General features: G+C 49.4%; 1 protein-coding gene and 1 long non-coding RNA gene across 2 annotated transcripts in view; one reads left to right on the forward strand and one right to left on the reverse strand.

Moving 5' to 3' along the window:
• Positions 1–19,495, forward strand: part of nr6a1a (nuclear receptor subfamily 6, group A, member 1a) — a 68,269-nt gene that overhangs the window by 17,895 nt on the left and 30,879 nt on the right. The gene's annotated exons all lie outside the window — the stretch shown is intronic.
• Positions 1,971–14,647, reverse strand: LOC115545666 (uncharacterized). Its single transcript, XR_003977136.1, has 2 exons — positions 14,319–14,647; positions 1,971–5,062 (listed from the first exon to the last, which is right to left on the reverse strand). It is a non-coding gene; the product is annotated as an uncharacterized LOC115545666 (long non-coding RNA).

The raw sequence follows: 19,495 nt of genomic DNA on the forward strand, positions 1-19,495 counted from the left end.
ATGCAAAAGACAGAAAGTTGTGAGCATTGGACCTGGAGAGAAAGTGGTGGTTGCAAAATAGTAAGAGGAAGGGCTGGTCTTCAGACAGGAAATGCTGGGACGCCGACAGGAAGTTAAGCTGGTAAGCGATGAAGAGGTCTGGGTCCAAGACCTCAAGACCAGGAATGAGGAGGATTTGCCGAGGGTTGGAGAGGAAATGTAGTCGGCTAGGGAGGCTGTTGTGGGGGTCAGACAGGAAGAAGATGTGTTTGGGGTCATGCAGGAATTGGTCGGGGGGGGTTTGGTCCAATGTTAAGGTCCAGGTTCAGGCTCAGGTCGCCAGTGACCGCCCTCGGCCCGGTGCCAGGTGGCGTCGCACTCTGGGGTCAGAGGTCACATTCAGTTCAGTTCAGAAACTGCCAACACACCCATGCTGACCTCACCATGACTCCTCTCTGACCTCACACACACACACACACACACACACACACACACACACACACACACACACACACACACACACACACACACACACACACACACACACACACACACACACACACACACCTGAAAGGCCATCCCGGGCCTCTATAAACCTTGAGTGTGGGGGAGGAGAAGCTATTAAATGTGTGCACGTAAAGAAAGAGCTGGATTGTTGCTGGGCTCAGGATGAGCTGTGGATTTATGGAGCTGAGGGGCCAATGAGCTGTAAACATGAGGGGGTGGGCTGACCAGCACTCTCTCTCTCTCCCTGCCTCTGTCTCTCAACCTCTCTCTCTCGTTTGGTCACTCTTTCTTTCTTTCTCCCTGACTGTCTGTCTGATCCGTCTCTCACCCCTCAGCAGAGATGTCCTGGTACACACAGTGGGCAAGGGTGATGCTAAGGTCAAGGGATAGTGTGTGTATGTGTAGTGTTTCTCGGGGCTTGTAAAATCTTCAGAGGAGTGGGAATGTCCAACAGCCCCATTCAGAGGGTCAAATCCGGGTCAGGGGCCAAATAGTGGAGTTTGCAACAGCTGGTTTTCAGAGCTGGGCCCCGGGTGGCTCTTGTAGGAGCAAGATGGCCGCCTCCTGGCCCTCAGTGATCCAATCAAAAACGCAAAGTAATAATCACTTGATTCAGGTTCATCTCTCTGTCTCTGCGTGAAGGTGGCCTGTGAAGTCCTTTTAGACTCTAAATCAAGTTAAGGGCTACACAAAAAATTGACTAAAGCTTGAAAGAAATCAATGTATATATGAGAGGTTTATTTTTGTTGGTTTTGCAAAGCTATTAGGCAATGAGATAATGGCGTTTATCAAAGATATTACTGGTACCTTTAGCATTAGTTATGTTTTGATTAACGAAAACCTGATTAAGAATAAACTAATGTTAAATGAATGACTAATAATATAACCTATTGTTTGCGATTTATTTTATTGACATATTTATTTTAAATCTTAAAACGTTGAGTGGAATTTCTTTAGTGATGGCTATATTGGGACCATAACCCAAATATCATTGTCTGGTTCACATGATCATTTGAGAAGGCTGTGTACTGTTTGGAAGGGCTAACTAATCAGTGATGGGCAGGTCATCCAAGGGTTTCGGTTCCCACCTCTGTACTCCAGTCAATCATTCACTAACATCCCCCCCCCCCCCCCCCTCTTCGTTTTCTCAGTGCACTCAGATTTTTTTTAATCTTTATTACAGTTGCAGCACATATCAGTTTAACAAATCATGCCACTTTTGTTAAGTATACTCTTAAGTATACGCTTGGATAATTATTTTTATTTTTTTCTTAATGTGATCGTGTTGGGGGTTCAAAATAAGAATTCATGGTAAATATAAGTGAGTTCATAGTAATGTGGATGCATTGACTGATCATCCTATGTTGATTTCAGTAAGGTTACTTTTATGAACAGAAAACTGATTGGTAACCAAATGTCCAGAGATTATCTGTAAGCTGTATGAAAATAGCAATTACATTAAATCGTTGAAATTACAGCACAAAACGGGTTTAATAAATCTTTATTGAGTTTAGATTCCGAAATTTAAAACAATGACGAAATGAAAAAGAAAAAAGAAAAAAAATCGACGTCTTGTACCATGTAATGTTTGGTAATTGCCACACGGGGGAAGCAGAGTCCCCCTGTGAGTTCGCGCCAGCGCTCCTTAGTTCTCATCTCTGCCTGGACCGAATGATCTCTGGCCCATATGGAACCACTTGGAACAAATCTGGCCACTTGGAGTGTGCGTGTGTGTGTGTGTGTGTGTGTGTGTGTGTGTGTATGTGTGTGTGTTTTTGTCCTCCTAAAGTCAATCCTTTTTCCTTGGTTTGTTATCCTGAGTTTGTGGCCTTATCCCACAAATTTCATACCAATAAATAAAATGAGCGAGAGAAAAGGTAGAGAGAGCATCTTGCTCTACTCTAACTCTCCCCCACATGGGTGTCCGCCATCTTAGCTCTCCAGCGATGGCGGGGAGCGATGCGGAGCCTCAGAGTGTTTTGTGCGTTGACCTGAACCGCTCGCTTGTCATTTTAGCTTTAAATAAATTATGATTAGCCTAGATTCTTTTTCCATTTTTTTCCGCCTCTCTCGCTTGATGCGACTCACTGTGGCGTTGGGCTGGTTGGAGGGGGGGGGGGGTGGGGGGTGCGTCGAGGCGGGGGAGGAGGGCGCGGTTTTGGTCGGGGTTGCGCGGGAGGGGGCTGGCCCGGGGAGTGTTTCCAGGTCGTGGAGAAGTGGGTCACGCTGTTCCTTGTGTCAGGAACGATAACTTCACGATGACAACGCAACGCTCCGCAGGCGTAAACAAGCAATGTCTCTTCGTGTTCAGCTATAGACTTTACAATACATAGCTGTATGGAACTTTACATTTTACAATATATTTTGACCTCCACAAGCCCTGGATCTAGCTATACACTTTACGATATAATTATATAGAACTGTGTACACTCTACAATACATTTTTACATACAAACCCTGGTTCCTCGCAAACAGCTATACACACTTGTATATAACTATACACTTGACTATACATATAACTGTACTATAAATCTTTATGGTACACGTATAACTAAACAAGTCCTCTGTCCTCTTATATACAGCGATACTTAACAATGATTTCAATTTCAAAAATATACTGTACACATAAGTATGCATTTAACTATATATTAAACTATGCACTAGCTCTGTTCAAAACATATTATTTGGTCGTTGGTTGGAGCGCAACGATTAAAAGACGTTGACTTTCAGTCAATGTACTTTCTCCCTGCCCTAGTGGAAGAAACAGAACAAGTGTTACATCTGGCCGGGGCACGCCAGTGTGTCTGAAATCTCCCAACATGTTACCTTAACCTAAACGGCCAATTACTGCGCAATCTGTTCCATATGTGGAAGCCTCGAACTATTACACACCAAACAACAAGGAACTTGGCCTGTTGGGGGTCCTGGAATTAATTATACTTCAAACAGACAAGAACGCTTTATTGATATTTTGGGGGTGTGTTTAAATCCTTTAAACCCTTTCTAACCAAAACCGTCTTTTATTTGTATATATTTCTATAGTTATATATATAAATATGGTTGAACAGTTCAGGCCAGAGCAACAATTCATATGGGCTGTGAATGCATGAAAAAAACAAAAAAGATTAGTTAACATTCATTTGTGGTTTCTCGGTTTATTTAATTTAAAAATGGATATGACGACGATATGCCAGATGGTTTTTACCTCTGCATACAAAGCTGTGTATATAATAAAGCATAATAAAGCCAATATCTGTATATAATAGTCATATGGTTGTGATACCACAATGTGCTAAGATCAGGCACCTTTTTCTCTGCCGTACTTTATTTCAATAGATGCTGCCTGACCTATACTCCAACGACCCTCCCTTAACCAGCCTCGGGTCAAAGTCAATACAGACTTTGACCCTATTAACCAACCTGTTTGGTTACACCATAAGTAGAACCAGCATGGACAGGTGAACTACGGGTTCAGATCTGATGGTGTTTTCAGGGGAGAGAGTTTAATGTGTTTGTAGTATCCTGAGTGAGGTAGCATCGTGGGTGCTTTAAAGGCGTGTAAATGTAGAAAGTGCTGCGATGGAAGAGTTGATCTTCTTTGTATTCCGAGAACATTGTGAGATGATGGTTACTGTCTAAACAGTGAGGCTAATCTACGGCCATGTCCACAACTTCGTATTCTTCTGACCCGCCATCACCGAGGTTAAAAACTCACCTAGAAGAACGTTGGCGGGGAACCATCCTTGAGGTCAGCAGTTGAATCACGCCAAGAGCCCCTATAGTGACGTGTTGTACCGCAGTCTGCATTCATTCGTCAATGAGTCATTTCAACCAGAAACCCACCGACAGCAATGAATGTTTAGTGCAGCCTTAAGATAAGGGGCTCTGTGTTTCTTCATCCGTTTGTCCTCACGTAGGTGTATTGTAGTCACGTGCAGGTATGCGGAGACCTTTCATCGTTACCATGGAAATGCAATGTTCCATCACGACTTAATTGTTTTTACCTCAGAGGACATATTAATGTTGATGTATTGTTATTAACTTTTGGTTTTATCAGTTCTAAACATGCAGTTGATTCAGCCGTCATTAGAAAATTATATTATTTGATTATAAACAGTTTGTGCCTATAATATGTTCCAAAAAACCCTTGGCTGTCGTTCTGTGGTGGCGTGTCGCGGGGTACAGTCAACGATCGATGGTTTTCCTCAGTTTAAACTCACCGACAGCGTTGAATGTTCCCCGAGAACGCCATGTTTCGTTACTCTAACAGGAGTGACTTTGTATATGATCCAAAGCATAAAAAAAGAGGATGATGGAAAATGATTACATTTTTGTAACTTTCTTTCTTCTTCTTTTTCGGAGTTCATTAGCCAGCTAGCTGAATGGCAATGCTGTCGCTGCGTGCACCTGCGCTAGTGTTCAGGAGCTATTTTGAGTCGTTAGCATCTATGATGTCATCAGGACTCCTCCTGAGGCTGATGATGGGGAGGAGGAGGAGGAGGAGGAGGAGGAGGGGGAGCAGCAGGAGCATGTGATGAGCCATCCTCCATCTCTCCCAGGGTTGGACGACCTTCACCTGAGGGAAACGGGCACACGCAAAACACAGGCACACAGAATCATGAATGAACGAACCAAAACACGTTGGACGGACTAGGTCTACCGTCTAGGGCAGTAGAAGCACGCGCCATCGGGTTAGCAGAGCTAAGGCGCGGTGTAGCACACGCTAGGTCTGTAGACTTAGCGTGTGCCGCAGTGACAGTAGAGCTAGCACGTGCTACATTACCAGTAGAGTTGGTGCCTCCCGCAGTGGCAATAGAGCTAGCGCGTGCCGCAGTGCTAGTAGTGCTTGCACGTGCCGCAGTGCTAGTGTAGCTAGCTCTTGCCGCAGTGCTAGCACAACCAGTGCGTGCCGCAGTACCTCAGCCAGGCTCTGTTAAGTGTTCCGGTTACCCCGCGTTGAACTCTGAGCTAACAGCGCCGCGCCGCTCTTTGAGGTTTAAAAATAAAATAATAATGCAGTCATGGTTTATTAATGCCCTCTGTACCCTCCTTCTGGCTCGTTGAATTGAGAAGAGGGGGGCTTAGCGCTGTTCTTAATGTCCCCTTTGTTCTGTGGATGTTTTTCAACGTTTGAGTTTTTATGCCGTCGCCGAGATGGGTTAATGTTACAGTTTTATAATGCTTCAATGCTTCAACTGCTTCCACAAAACGACAAATTAAAAAACCTCTGTTTAGGTAACGGCAAGCTCTAGTGGTGAAACCAGTATGGTCGAAGTATTGGCAGTTTCAATCATTGAGTTCTAGAGCCGAGCTGTTGTTGATAATGACAGTTCAGAGACCTGCGTGTTTACTGATAATCTGTCTGCAGTTATCCAAGAGCATGAGGTTGTGGGTACTGTCGTTTTCTTTTGAAGCAATTTGGAATGCTTTGAGTACAGCAAAGCCATGGCATTTATTCTTGGGATTATTTTTGATTTGCCAAAATCAGCAATGATGTAACTTGGTTGTCTTTTGTACGGCAATTAATGAATGCATTTTGTGTGGCTGTTAAAGTATAGTGATGAAATATTAATGTGTGAATATGTTGCAAGTTCAAGCAGAGGTACTGAAATAGTTTAGTAAGCAGTGTTGGAAGGACTTGTATGTTTTTGAGTATTCTTTACTTTTTGTCTAACTCAAATCGTGCTGACTGAAAGATGCTAGCTCAAGCTATGATCGTTCAGACCATGCTAACTGGAACATGCTTACTCGAGCTATGCTTGCTCAAAGGGTGCTAACTGGAACATGCTATCTGAGGCTATGCTATATCGTGGGTTGCTTACTGAAACAAGCCAACTCAAGCTATGCTAATTCAAAGCGTGCTTCCTGAAAGATGCTCACTCAAAGCGTGCTAACTGAAACCACGCTCTTGCGTGTAAGTTGGGAGTGGCCCTCAGCCTGCCTCAAATATATATATTTATAAATAGTTGTCTGGATGTCTGGATGTTGTGCAGACAAAATGCAAAACACACAGTCTGCATAGTTAAACCGTCAGAGGGCAACTCACAGAGAGAGAGAGGGATGGAGAGAGAGAGAGAGGGAGCGAGAGAGCATGTGACAGAGAGAGGCAGAGAGAGAGAGCATGAGGATGGGTGTGCAACAGTGTGAGTGAACTGGTGTGAACTGAGCGTCGTCAGCACATTCCAGAAGTCCGACAATGTAAAAGCACACAGTGTACTCCCCGTCGCCCCGTAGCCGCTCACCAGCGCTCCCAGACCCACCGCTGTAGCCACATAACCCAGCTAGACTTAACCTGGAGCACTCGTTCAACACAGTCCTAGCGGATGTTTAGCAACCGCAATTTATACTAAGCATAGCGTTCACTTAGCATAGCATTTGGAATGCAAACGTTAAAATGTACCACAAGCTAAACCAGCAACACAGTTAGAATGCTAACTTTTGAAATGCTATTTTACAATAATCTGTTTGTAATTTCTTTAGATTCAGTCTTTTAATTATGTTTTATTTTTCTTAAAAAATGGTTGCAGTGTCCCACTTCAGGCCAAGTACGGAAACTTATTTGAGATTTCCTCTTGCATTCACGACACATGCATGTGGTCATAGTGTTAGTCACTGTAAGAATATCAACACCTTACAACTAAAAAGTGTGTGCTATTCTTCAGACGCTCTTATACTCTCACACAAATATTACGGTAAATCAGAATACAGGAGCTACCGAAACAGCGGCCAACCACAGGACAAGCCCCGGGGCTCCCCAGGAGGAACGTCTTCAGGCTGGGATCAGAGCCAGGTCCTTCTAGAAGCATTCCTCCCTTCTCCACGTGCTCTGCACCATGATGCTGCCGAGGCTCAGGGGCTCCACCGCCAATCTGACCACGAGCCAAAACTACTCATCTGCGATCTCCACCATACCCTCGCCACACACCTGGCCACCAAAACACTCTATCTGACTCCCTCTCTCTCTATCTGACTCCCTCTCTCTATCTGACTCCCTCTCTCTCTCTCTCGCTCACCTTTCGCTGAGTTAAGCGTTGACACTTTTTCACTTTTTCACCCTTTCGCACTTTCAGACTTTTTATTATATATTTTTAAATTTGCAAACGGCGGTCTTAACGAAAATCATTGTATGCCGGTGTATCGATTCTAGTCTCGGCTTGCCTTGTCTGGCTGTCTGTTTTTCTGTCTGGCTGGCTGGCTGGCTGTTTCCTTCTAGCGGTTACCTTTGAACCGGAGCGCTGTATTTGATCATGTCACATCAGCCAGGCTCCAGCCTTCTTATCTGCTGAGAGAGAGAGAGAGAGAGGGGGAGGGGAGAGAGAGAGATGGGGAGAGAGATATGATGGATATGTCAACCCACTCCTTCCTCCGGCGCAGATCCCTAACAAAGCCAGACGAGAGCTCTCTGTCGTCTGGGTTTATCCTTGATGCTGAGCTCCCTCCTGCATATTTTGTTCTCCTTTTTCCCCCCCGCTTTCATCTTCCACAGCGCGATGATGCCTGACCCGCAACCTCTTGTTTTTCCTCTGTCTAAACCCGGGTGACAAAACAACAGAAGAAAAACCCTCTAAAAACCCACTCCCGGAGACAAAACATTCCGTGTTGTGTTTGACCAACAGTGCTATCCCGCTTGGCGTGGTTTTGTTCAGAAGGTGAAGAAGATGTTCATGCCGTGCCCTGGATCTCCATGAATAATGTATGAGGGAGAGATCATCCTTATCTGTGTCTCAAGCCCTCAGACCGCCCCTGGATCAGCGCAGAGAGAGAGAGAGAGACAAGGAAAGAGAGGCCTAGTGGGCTATCAGGGATACTCCATGGACCTGGTCTCTGTTAATCGGTTCTAATCAAGGCCACCCTCGTCCCCTCCAATCAGCCGTTGCCGTGGCCATTCGTGACGGTGTTCCGTCGTCGGCATGGTCACGGTCGTGTGTCGTATTGTTCTGCGTCTCGGCACGGCTCTTAGGATGTCCGACACGCCAGGCGGGCACAAATTGAGATGACACCGCACCCAACCCCCCCCAAGCTCCCCCCCACAGCAGGGGTATGCACACGCACGCACGCACACACACAAACTCCACGCACACGCAATGTGGGACCTAGTGTTTTTTAGCTCCAATATTGAGTGTTGCATTTAGCCAAAGTAGCTTTTTAGACGAAAGCACGTTGACGCCTTTCCTCATCGACTCAACAGAGCCGCTGTCCTCTTCCCCTTCTACAGAACGCCTGCCTGAGGCCCTCCCCAGTCTCGTCATTATCATGGTGTTCCTAACTTATTCAGTGGCGATGAGAACGCACCGCGGTGGAAGGGATAGACTCTGAAGAAGGATGGAGTGCTGGGTGGAAGGGGGGGGGGGGGGGGGGGGGGGGGGATCTCATCGTCATGGTAATCCGACTGGGATGATGATCGTCGCCAGGGTAGTTTTTTCGACGGCGATGCGGGCGGTGAGGAAGAGTTGTCGAGGCCAGCGCTTTACAGAGTTCTCACAGAGACTTAACCCTCCTCTTCCTCCTCATCCTCCCTTCTCCTCATCCTCCTCCAGAGAGCAGAGGAAAATCTCTGCTGAATTCATGTCGGGTTTCAGAGGCGTTTTTAAACCTCCTCTGGATTAAAGAAGGTAATCTGACAGGCAGAAGATTGTATTAGCCGAGTGTTGGCAGCTCTTTTAATTTCTTCCCCTCTTTGCACCCCCTCTCACCCCTCCTCACCCCTCCTCACCCCTCCTCACCCCTCGCCTCTCCCTCCAACGTGCCTGACCTGATAGATGGCATTACTGTGTTTTGCCATTTTGAATTACTGCAAAAACATCCACTTTCCTCTGTACTAAGCTTTCTCAGACTTACTCTATCTTGCGCTTTTACCCTCTGTCTCTATCTATCTCTCTCTCTCTCCCTCTCTCTCTCTCTCTCTCCCTCTCTCTCACCTCCACCTCCTATCTTTATTTTCCTACGCGTGGCAGCAGTGACAGCATACTTGCAGAGCCAGAGCGATTTATCGCCTGCTAATCCGTGCTGATTATGCTACTTTCCCCCAGCTCTCTTATCTGCTGCTGAGCTCCGGCTCTGGAGCTGCCAATTATCCCCGTGTCCTCCACCAACAGGCCCTCTGTCCACCTCCACCACCAGGCCCTCTGTCCACCTCCACCACCAGGCCCTCTGTCCACCTCCACCACCAGGCCCTCTGTCCACCTCCACCACCAGGCCCTCTGTCCACCTCCACCACCAGGCCCTCTGTCCACCTCCACCATCAGGCCTCTCTGTCCACCTCCACCACCAGGCCCTCTGTCCACCTCCACCATCAGGCCTCTCTGTCCACCTCCACCATCAGGCCTCTCTGTCCACCTCCACCATCAGGCCTCTCTGTCCACCTCCACCATCAGGCCTCTCTGTCCACCTCCACCATCAGGCCTCTCTGTCCCAGTGATTATTTGGCTATTTAAATAGCGAGAGTCATCAGGGTATCTGTCTCGACTGCCTAGGTAGACAAATTGGGAATCGAACACTCTACCATTCGGCTTGGATTCAAAGGCTCTCTTGTGTGAGCCAGTATATAGCACCATATAAACCCAATGCCTAAACATGGAACATGGCCAGTGACGGTATGTCTGAACGCATCATGCACGGTCCACCGGCATCATAATCATGAGAACTACTTGTCCCAGAGGCCATTGCAGGGAGGACACTCGGCAACTAGCAACGTGACAGCACCGCGGCAAGACTTTACATCGTGAGTCACCCTCCCCCAATCCTGCCTAGGGGGGGATGCAACACGCACACACACACACACACTGACACGCAGACACGCACACCCACACACAGATGGGCCTCGCGCTCAGCTGATGCGACATCATCGGGCAGTCGGGGGAATGGGAAGTGACATCACGGCGATGTGGGTCAGAGCGGCAGACGGGCCGGAGCTCGGGGCGTCCGCTTAATCTGCCGTGTGTCTCGGCCAGACGGGCCCTCTCCCTAATCGACCCTGATATTCACTGAACATAACATCGCCCCCCCCCCCACCCCGCTCCCACCCACGCAATCCCCCGCCCCCTCCCTCTTCACCAGCCCCACACTCTTCAGCAAGCCGGAGAGAGAGCCGTGTGTGCGTGTGCATGCGTGCGTATATGTGCGTGCGTGCCGTCTTGCCACTCTACTTCATGTCTCATCGTTGTGTGTTCAGAGATTCCCTTTAATGTCAGAGGATCCACGTCCTGTTCCCAGACAGACAGGATGTTTATTTCATTGGTGGGGAGAGGGGGAGTTTGGGGGAGATGGAGGGAGAGAGAGAGAGAGAGAGAGCGAGTGAGAGCTGAATTCGCCATCTGTCCAGCTCATTTTAAACCAAATATGGCATAATAAAAACCCTTCACCCGATCAAAAGAGTGCTTAAAACTTACAACTGAAGATGGACGGTTTGCACTTCAGCGAGACAAATGACAATTGGTTTAGGAGTCAAAAGAGAAAGAAATGATCATTTTTATTCCAACGGTTTGTTTCCACAAGTCTGTCACCGTTAGACGACGTCTCCTTGGTTCTATTTTATATTGCTCTATCTGTTCAGGGTTTTAGCCTGAAGGGTTTGTTTCGATTTGGGAGCGTTTAGAGTGGAGTTTATTCCTCTGGTTTCCCTGATTATATGCTCGGGGACATCACGTTGAACTGCTTGTCGTCGCGGGCGCTGGGTTTAACAGGATTTCCACGGGGCGATCTCATCCAACACTCGGAGGGGTAGATAGAGAGAGGGGGTGGAGAGGGGGGACTGGGAGCAGGGGGAGGGACAGAGCGCAAAGAGAGAGAGAGAGATGTTTCCAACCGCTCCCTGCTCCGTCTAACAGCTCCGTCAACACCAGCGGGGAGCTGACACGTGGGAAGTGCTCAGTGAAGATCTCTCTCCCAAATGCGTCTCCCTTTCCCCTCCCGGGTTGCGGAAGGGAGGAGGAGGGACGTGTGGAGGAGGAGGAGGGGGGGGGGGGGGGGGATGGAGCTAGCGAAGAGTAAGGGCTGGTAGAGTGGGGGAGGAAGAGGAGGGGGTGGAGAGGAGGTCGTGGCTAGGAGGAGGAGGAGGGGGAGGAGGAGGAGGAGGAGGGGGAGGAGATGGAAGGAGGTGTTGGAGGGTAGGAGGTGAGTAGAGAAGGAAGAGGAGGAGAGGACTGGGGTGGCAGCTCTAGCACCGTGCAATGCTCCCACCGCCTCATCAAAGGCAGTCATCTCTGGTCGGGTCTCGGGCCCATCCCCCCCCCCCGCTCAGAGCACTTCTCTAATCCGGCTCTGCAGTCCCGTCCCCCACCTCTCCACCGCCATCATCCGCCCGGCTCCACCCACCCCTCCCCCACCCCCCTTCCCCACCCCTCCCCCACCCCCCTCCCCCAACCCTCCTTACCGCTGAGAGAGGGGGATGCGCTTTGTGCTGCTGGGGCTCGCGTCCGACCGCTAAACAAATCCTCATTGTCCCGTTCATGGAGCGATGACAGGGGTGGGGGGGGGGGGGGTAGGGTGTGTGTGGCTATGTGTGTGTGCGTTGGGTCGGTGGTGTGTGTGTATGTGTGCGTGCTTGTGGGGTGGGGGGCATTGCTGTCTGGTTTCTATTCAAATCCAGGTACGCTTGCCCTGGGGGGGAGCGATGGGGGTGGGGGGGGGGGTCGAGGGAGAACGGCCTAGCAAGCCGCCGGGCCTCTCGGGGGACCAAAGTCCGGCCCATGGCGTGGGGGGGGGGGAGGTCAGAGCCACAGGGCGCCAGGGCCCTAAAGCCAGTCGTTTGTCGATCAACAAGTCACGCGTTCACTCTGGGCTTTTTTTAAAGGTGCCACGGAGCCCTGTGTCAGCAGTGCGTTACCAAGTGGTTCATAGTGTGTGTGTGTGTGTGTGTGTGTGTGTGTGTCTAGGGGGGTGAGGGGGCTGTTGGTTTCTAACCGACCGCGTACTGAATGTGCAGCCCCTTCGCGGCGGTCCGGGCGTTCCAAGTGCAGATGTGTATGGGTCGGTAACAAGACACTACATGTTAAGGCATTTCCCCGGCTGACTCATAATCTCCCGCTCCCCGTCTCCGGCTCGCTCCCGCTCTGCCTTTGTCAGATTGTTGTTTTGTAGGGGGATGCATATAAACACGCACAAACAAAGAAGCCCAGACGTCATCCAAATATGATGTTACACGATATATTTACATATTTTTACAAGTTATAAATAGCACGTGTTCCCAATGGCAGACGGGTTGGTTTAGAATCGAGGCTTGAGGTGCAGAATTGTTTTATCCTCTCATGAACAATCTTCAAAGCCCGTTTCTGGCGTTCAATCACCACTTTTTTATAGATTTTCTTTTTTCCTTTTTTTTTTTATTCCTTTTATACTACGTACGTGTGTGTAACTTTGTGTGTTTGTGTTGGCACAGGGGTCTGGTGTGTGTGTGTGTGTGTGTGTGTTCCGATGTTGCGACTCTTTGCCGCACCGTTTGCGGAGGATTAGCGAGGCTTTGGGACAAAAGCAGGGCAGCCCGGGAAAGCGGCGATTGGCCCTACTTCCTGTCGCAAACTCCGGACCCAGTGACCCCTGCAATGAGGCAGACACACGAGGGAGAGAGACAGACTCTTTCTCTCTTCGCGGAAATCATAGGCTTTCCTTCTTCTTCCTCCTCTTCTGCCGGTCCTGCTATATTTAGCCGCTCCAATACTTCCTGTGACGCCCGCGACTGCTCCACCACACATATTTCTCCTCAACTTAATTTGACGACGGGGCCAAAGCCAGCGAGAAACGCTCAGGAGGGAGAGGGAGAGAGGGAGAGAGGGAGAGAGGGAGAGAGATGCAAGGTGAGGTTGAGTGCTCCTAGTTTTTCTTTTCTTTTTCCTTTTTTTTTTCTTCTTTAAAGAGGTGGTTTTGAAGGGAACCCTCTGACCCCCCCGGCCGTCAGGCGCCCCTCCCCGCAGCTAGCGCTGAGGGTAGTAGTAGTTGGGGGGGGGGGGGGGTTAGCGCTGCGCGAGGTGTAGGGGCAGCTAGCGTGGGGGGGCTAGCGCGGGCGGGGGGGCTTGTGTGCGCGTTGGTAGCAGCTGGTTGACCTGGCCTCCAGTCGGCCCGCTAATAGCTGACCTGCCCCTGTCTGGGAGAGTCGCTTTGTCTGCTGTCTGGCTCAGTTCCTCCCATGCAAACATGGCTACCGGCAACCGCAGGCTGCATTCCCACAGAGAACACTCTCACACGCACACACATGCGCACACGCTGGTGCACGCGCTCCTTTTCACACTTTGCAAACTTTGTCCGATGCTCACAATGTGTCTGTGTCTCTCACTCTTTTCCCCCTCTTTCTCACACACACACACACACACACACACACACAGACACACACTTCCCTTTCAGATCCTACACACTGATCCTCTTGTGGAGAAGACTTGGTACACTTTGTTCCGAAAACTTGAGCGTTCAAACACCACGTAACACACACACCATTAAACAATCCTCCACCACAACCTCCATTTGCTCACGTGTTTCCCCTCGCTGCTGTTTGTCTGGGGCTTGGGTTACTTTTCCCTTTCAATGTTTTTTTTTGTTTTCATTACAGCCTGCCTCCCCCGGTTAAGCGAATAAATGTGCCATGTAATCAGAGCCCCGGAAAATCTAGTTTTCCCACCAGAGTCTTGAATTGGGAAAAAAGTGTGTGTGTGCGAGTCCGTTTAAACGACGAGACGAGGAGCAGACCGAAGCATCAGAGCTGGCCCAGTTGGCAGGAGAGTTGACACGTTTACACAACACACATATTTGGAATTCATGAACATACCAGAATTATTCCCTCATGGTCAGTCATTATACAAGAAGTGCATGCAACAAGAATGAGTTCCCTGGAGTAAAACGCTTACCTCAACTGCCAAGCGCTTTCAGTTCTTCTTTCAGTCGGGGCGGAAGAGTGGAGTGTGAGAAAACAACTTCATCAGCAAAAAAAAGAGGAAAAACAAAGCATAACGCAGAAAAAAACAAAATTCTTCCATGCGTGAGATGAACTTCGTGCCCCATGGTGGCTGGTATCTGCTGAAATGGGATCAATGTGTGCTTCTCTGTCTCTCTCTCTCTCTCTGTCCCTCTCTCTGTCACTGTCTCTCTCGCGCTCTCTCTCACTCTGTCTGGTTGTCTATGGAGCTCTCTCTTCTCCCGCTTCGCTCTGTGTCTGCACCCCGATTCTCCCCCCCCCCCCCCCCTTTCCCTGCTTCTGCTCCTCTCTCTCCTCCTCTCTCCTCTCTCTCTCTCCTCCTCTCTCCTCTCTCTTCATTCTCACTTCTGCATAGATAAACAAACATTCCCACACAGGCACTCCACACCAAACCACAAGCGCACGCAGATGCAGGCATGCACGCACTAACACACACATATACATACATACACACACCCACATACACACACTCTGAGAGGAACTAGCCAGACAAAGTAGCCGGCCACTAACTTATTGAACTGCTCCACATTTTCCCTGCGTGCCCTTTATATGAGCCGCTTGACAGACAGGATCCCACCTTGTCATGTGCCGCACTCGGGGCCACCTGATTGGCTGATTCTGCAAGAGCCCGTGGCTAGAGCTCGCTGATTGGTGGAAACCTTGGGCCATTGAAAGCAGAACTGCCCTCATTTGAATGGTGGGCTTTGGGGGCGGGGCTAACAGACGGCTGACAGACGGAGGAGAGAGAAGAGAAATAACATTTCTGGAGTTTTTGGCACCGCATCTGAACACAACATATTTATTATTATTCATTGATATTTATTATTCATCATTATTATTCATTACTTCCCCAATAAATCACCATTTTAAAATAGTCATTATCATTTGAGATTTGACTTGTTGTCTTTTGAAATGAAACATGCTCAGGAAGAATTATTAACAAAAAAATTGAATAATCCCTTAATATTAAATTATTGTCAGGTTAGTATTATTTGATGCTTTATAATTGTATGTACAACTAAAATATGACCGAGTAGCCCTCAGAAACTGCTTTTCTCTCTGGCCTTATCAGGTTTTCTGTGCCACAATAAAAAAATAGTGTACATATAATACATTGTGTGTGTGTGTGTGTGTGGTCACGTGTGTGCGTTTTTTGTCCCGGGTCTGTGTGTGCATGCGTGCGTTCGTGAATGTGTGTGCAGTTGTCCATGTGCGAATGCACACGCTTACCATATCTTATCCCGCTTCCCTGCACTGCCCCCCTCTCTACCCCCCTCTCTCCCTGGGCCATGACGACGACAGCGGGGGTAGGGGTTGTGTGGTGCTGAGGGTGGGGCGGGGGTGGAGATGCCTGGAGCTCCGCCAAGTGCTTTCATTCACACCTGATTAGATCACAGCGACCCGGATAGCATCGCCGCACGCTCAGCCCCCCCCCCTCCGACCCCGCCCCCACACGCACGCTTTTGGTCTCAAAATTACCTCGCTCAGCCGCGCACTTCATCCAGCATTTGGTTCAAGCGCTGGCATTTTGAAGCATCAGGATGTCTGTACGCGTTCGAAACCCTCGGTGGTAAAAAAAAAAAGCCGTGTGTCGCTTCCACGGCCGTCTCCAGTCAGTTAACTCGGAGCTGGGGTTCCTCCTGGCGCTGCTGTTACTGGGGCTACTGATGCTAAGAGAGCATGTCGGCCTCTTCTACTGAGGCCGCGTCCTTGCAGCAGTCGCTGTTATCCAACATCTTTTTGCAGAGGTTAAGGAGGCAACGTGCACTAGACGTTGGGGTAAGGGTTTGGGCATGGACCCTTTTGGGCTGGGAGTTGAACACGCTAACCCCCCGGTCTCTTCTGACCCTGTCTACCGCTATAACGTCTAGAAAACATGGTTTGGTTGACGTCTTCATTTAAACATGGACTACATGAGCTGGTGTGTCGACAAAGTAAAGGCTTCTACTCTAATGTTCTCTGGATTCCTATCGATAACCTATAGCATGGTTGTGTAGTGTCCTACAATGTTGTGGGACAATTGTAGCGACGTGGCTCACAGAAGGCTGCAGGTTGAAGTTACTTTTCGTCCACAGTGTGCTACGAACCTGATTCGTAATAGGTATTTATAAAATTGACTGAGGGAATTACATCTGTTTAAGACATTCATTGTTTGGTTAAACACTTTTATACAAAGTGACAAGTGACCGAAGGGATGCTGTTCAGAAGCAGGTGAGGGAGGGTTTGAGGGGGATGCCGTCAGGAATTATGCCAACATTGTCGGACTTACAAGCTACCACTACTCTGTCCCTTATCCCCCTGATCTAATCTACAGTATTTGAAGAATAATCTTCTACATGCAAAGATCCACATACAAACAACCCAATACCAGGGCCGGCTGCCCTGGAGGCACGGGCATCCAGGTAATCAGGTTTGTTGGGGGGTCCACGAGCAGCCCATGACTACAGCCCCGCCCACCCCACTGCTGGGGTGCCAGACTCCCTGTTCGGGTACCACACCCCTTGGCAGCGTACCTAGCTCCGATCAGATCAGATGCTGATGAAAGCAAAAGACAATTTCACCGGCCCGCGAGCTACTCTCGCTCACCACACCTCCTCCTCTTCTTCTTCATCACCTCTCGCACCGTCACGCCTCGACGTAAACCTCCTGTGTTGTTCGACACGGAGACAACGCGGGAAAACGTCGTCCCGAACCCGGAGGTCTTATTTAGTGTTTATTTTTCTCGAAACGCGGCCCTTTGTAATGCTAATGCCCGCTTAGCGATAGCATCTCCATCGCCACGCTGAGACCTCGCCGCACATGTTCCCGCTGTCAGCCCTGTGGGGTTGGGGCAGAGTATGTAGGGCATGGGGGATGCGGAGTGGGGGGGTAGAAAATCAGTCCCTTGACCCGTTCTCAATGCTGAACGAATGCATCGCCCTTCACCAGCAGGGTCTGCTCAACCCCCCCCCTTGTGCCCCCCGTTGCCCCCCTGAGTCCGGATGGGATGCACTGATCCCGGACACCTGCGCTGCGTTGCCAGCCTGGCCATCAAGACCACAGCCCCCCCCCCCCCCCCCCCCCCCCCCCACATGCCTTATAACGCGAGGCCACACACTCTAGTCGCTTCTGGTGGGAGCTTACAACCTTGTTGATGGAAGAGCTCGAAAACCGAGGGATAATATTCACCGGAATTCTCTTAATGTCAACCACCGGATAAAACGGTCCAGGAATGGGTTACAATGTGCTTATCGCCGTTCGTTAACCAAAGTTACACGTTTGTCCTACTTCTTTTTGTACGCCGCAAGCCTTCCAAACAAGCCGTCGCACCGCACGTCACTGCGCCCCGATTCAAAGTCAACGGGGTGGGTTATTAATCGCGTGGCATGGCGTTTCGACGGGACCGCGCTGTCATGGAGGGATGGGGAGGTGAGAGCCGGCCCAGATCCCGGCCCCGAGGAATCCCGTGGCGGTGGGATTGGACCAGGGGGCGGCGGGCGGGGGGGGGCCAGTGATCACTGGGGTCGACCAACCACCGCGAGCCCAGGAGGACTTTACCCCCTTAGCAGATCTGAGCAGTCATCATGCCGGATCTGGGCCATTCAGGGAAAACTAGGTCACTGTGCTGGGCTGTCATGTGTGTGTGTGTGTGTGTGTGTGTGTGTGTATGAGTGTTTAGTGTGCACATCCATGCACAAGTAACATCCAGGACCGTGTGCATTTGTACGTGTAGAAAAATAAATAATAGCGAAAGTAGGACTTTTACGTAAGAGTGGGCAAGGCGCTTCTGTTATGCAGCTCTGCAGATATTCCCGCTGACTGCAGTACTACCCCCTCAACCAACATCGCCCCCCCCCCTCTCCCCCACAATGAAAGGGGGAGAAAGAGAGAGGCAGGGGAGGCAGGGATGAGACTCCCTCAGTTCAGATCTGTGTGAAGGCTGGGCAGGCAGGAGAGTATTATCAGCCAATGAGCAGAGAGGGAGAGATTAGATGCATGGAGCCTTTGAAGTGTGTTTTCCAACCATTGTACGCCGGCAAATTCCATCAAGTGTTGCGTGGCGCTTCGATAAGCGGCGTGGCGCGTGAATGCCGCAGCATTAAGAAGCCGAAGCAGAATAAGAAAGCCGGCGTTTGAGCAGCGAGATGAAACGCTCCCGAGCTTGGGCGAGTGGAAAATATCCCACCTCATTTCGCCTCTGTCATTCATAAGTGTTTCGTTGGAAATCCACGGATGCTGAAATCAGAATGCACACAGGGTGCCTTAAACTAATGTGAGGCGTGTGGATTATGGTTCTTTGTGAAACGCATGAAATGAAAGAAAAAAAAAAAACGAGGTATCTGCTCTTTCTTTCACCCCCAGCGACACACACACGGTACCTACTGCAGCGAAACCAAACACCACCGCTTTAAACTGTTGGGATTATTTGATCCTTTTTATTCTATTCACAATGAAGCACCTCCTGACTCAGGCCAGCGACGGTCCAAACTGCTTACTGGAGGACGGCTTAGGTTGAAATGTCTCTCGGGGAAGCAGAAGGTGTCCGGCTTCTCCAGGTTTTTGAGCTGAGCGGGGAATGTTTTCGTCGGAGGTGACCGTTGACTTTGATCTCGCTGCCCCGGCTTCGTCTTCCTCTCTCTTCCACTTTGACCTTCACCTCTGCGGTGGTGGTAGGGGGAGGGGGCGGTCAGGTGGTGAAGGGGGGTTGGGAGACGGGCTTTATCTTTGTTTAAGGACCCCCCCCCCTGTGTGTGTGTGTGTGTGTGTGTGTGTGGGACCCCATAATGCCATTAGCTAGACACTCCCATTCTTCCTTGACAGGTAGCATAACACAGCCTTGTTGCCAACAACTTAAATATGTCTTACTTAGAACACAAATCGCTATATCCCTTGAATTATGAGACGCTCCAAACTACTATCAAACAGACCATGATATGAGATAAAATATGACCCAATGATAATCTACCTTAATTTTACATAAATAAAACTGAAAGCCAGAGGTGGTTTTCTGGCTTTTAGCCGCTCCGATATTGAACGCCTACTGTGGTTCAAAAGTAGCCTTCACTTGTTGATGCGGTTTTGGATAAAAGAATCTCTGTGATTCCTTCCAAATGTTCCAAAGTGGAACCG

This window comes from Gadus morhua, chromosome 6 (genome assembly GCF_902167405.1).
Source record: "Gadus morhua chromosome 6, gadMor3.0, whole genome shotgun sequence".
Taxonomy (NCBI): Eukaryota; Metazoa; Chordata; class Actinopteri; order Gadiformes; family Gadidae; genus Gadus; species Gadus morhua.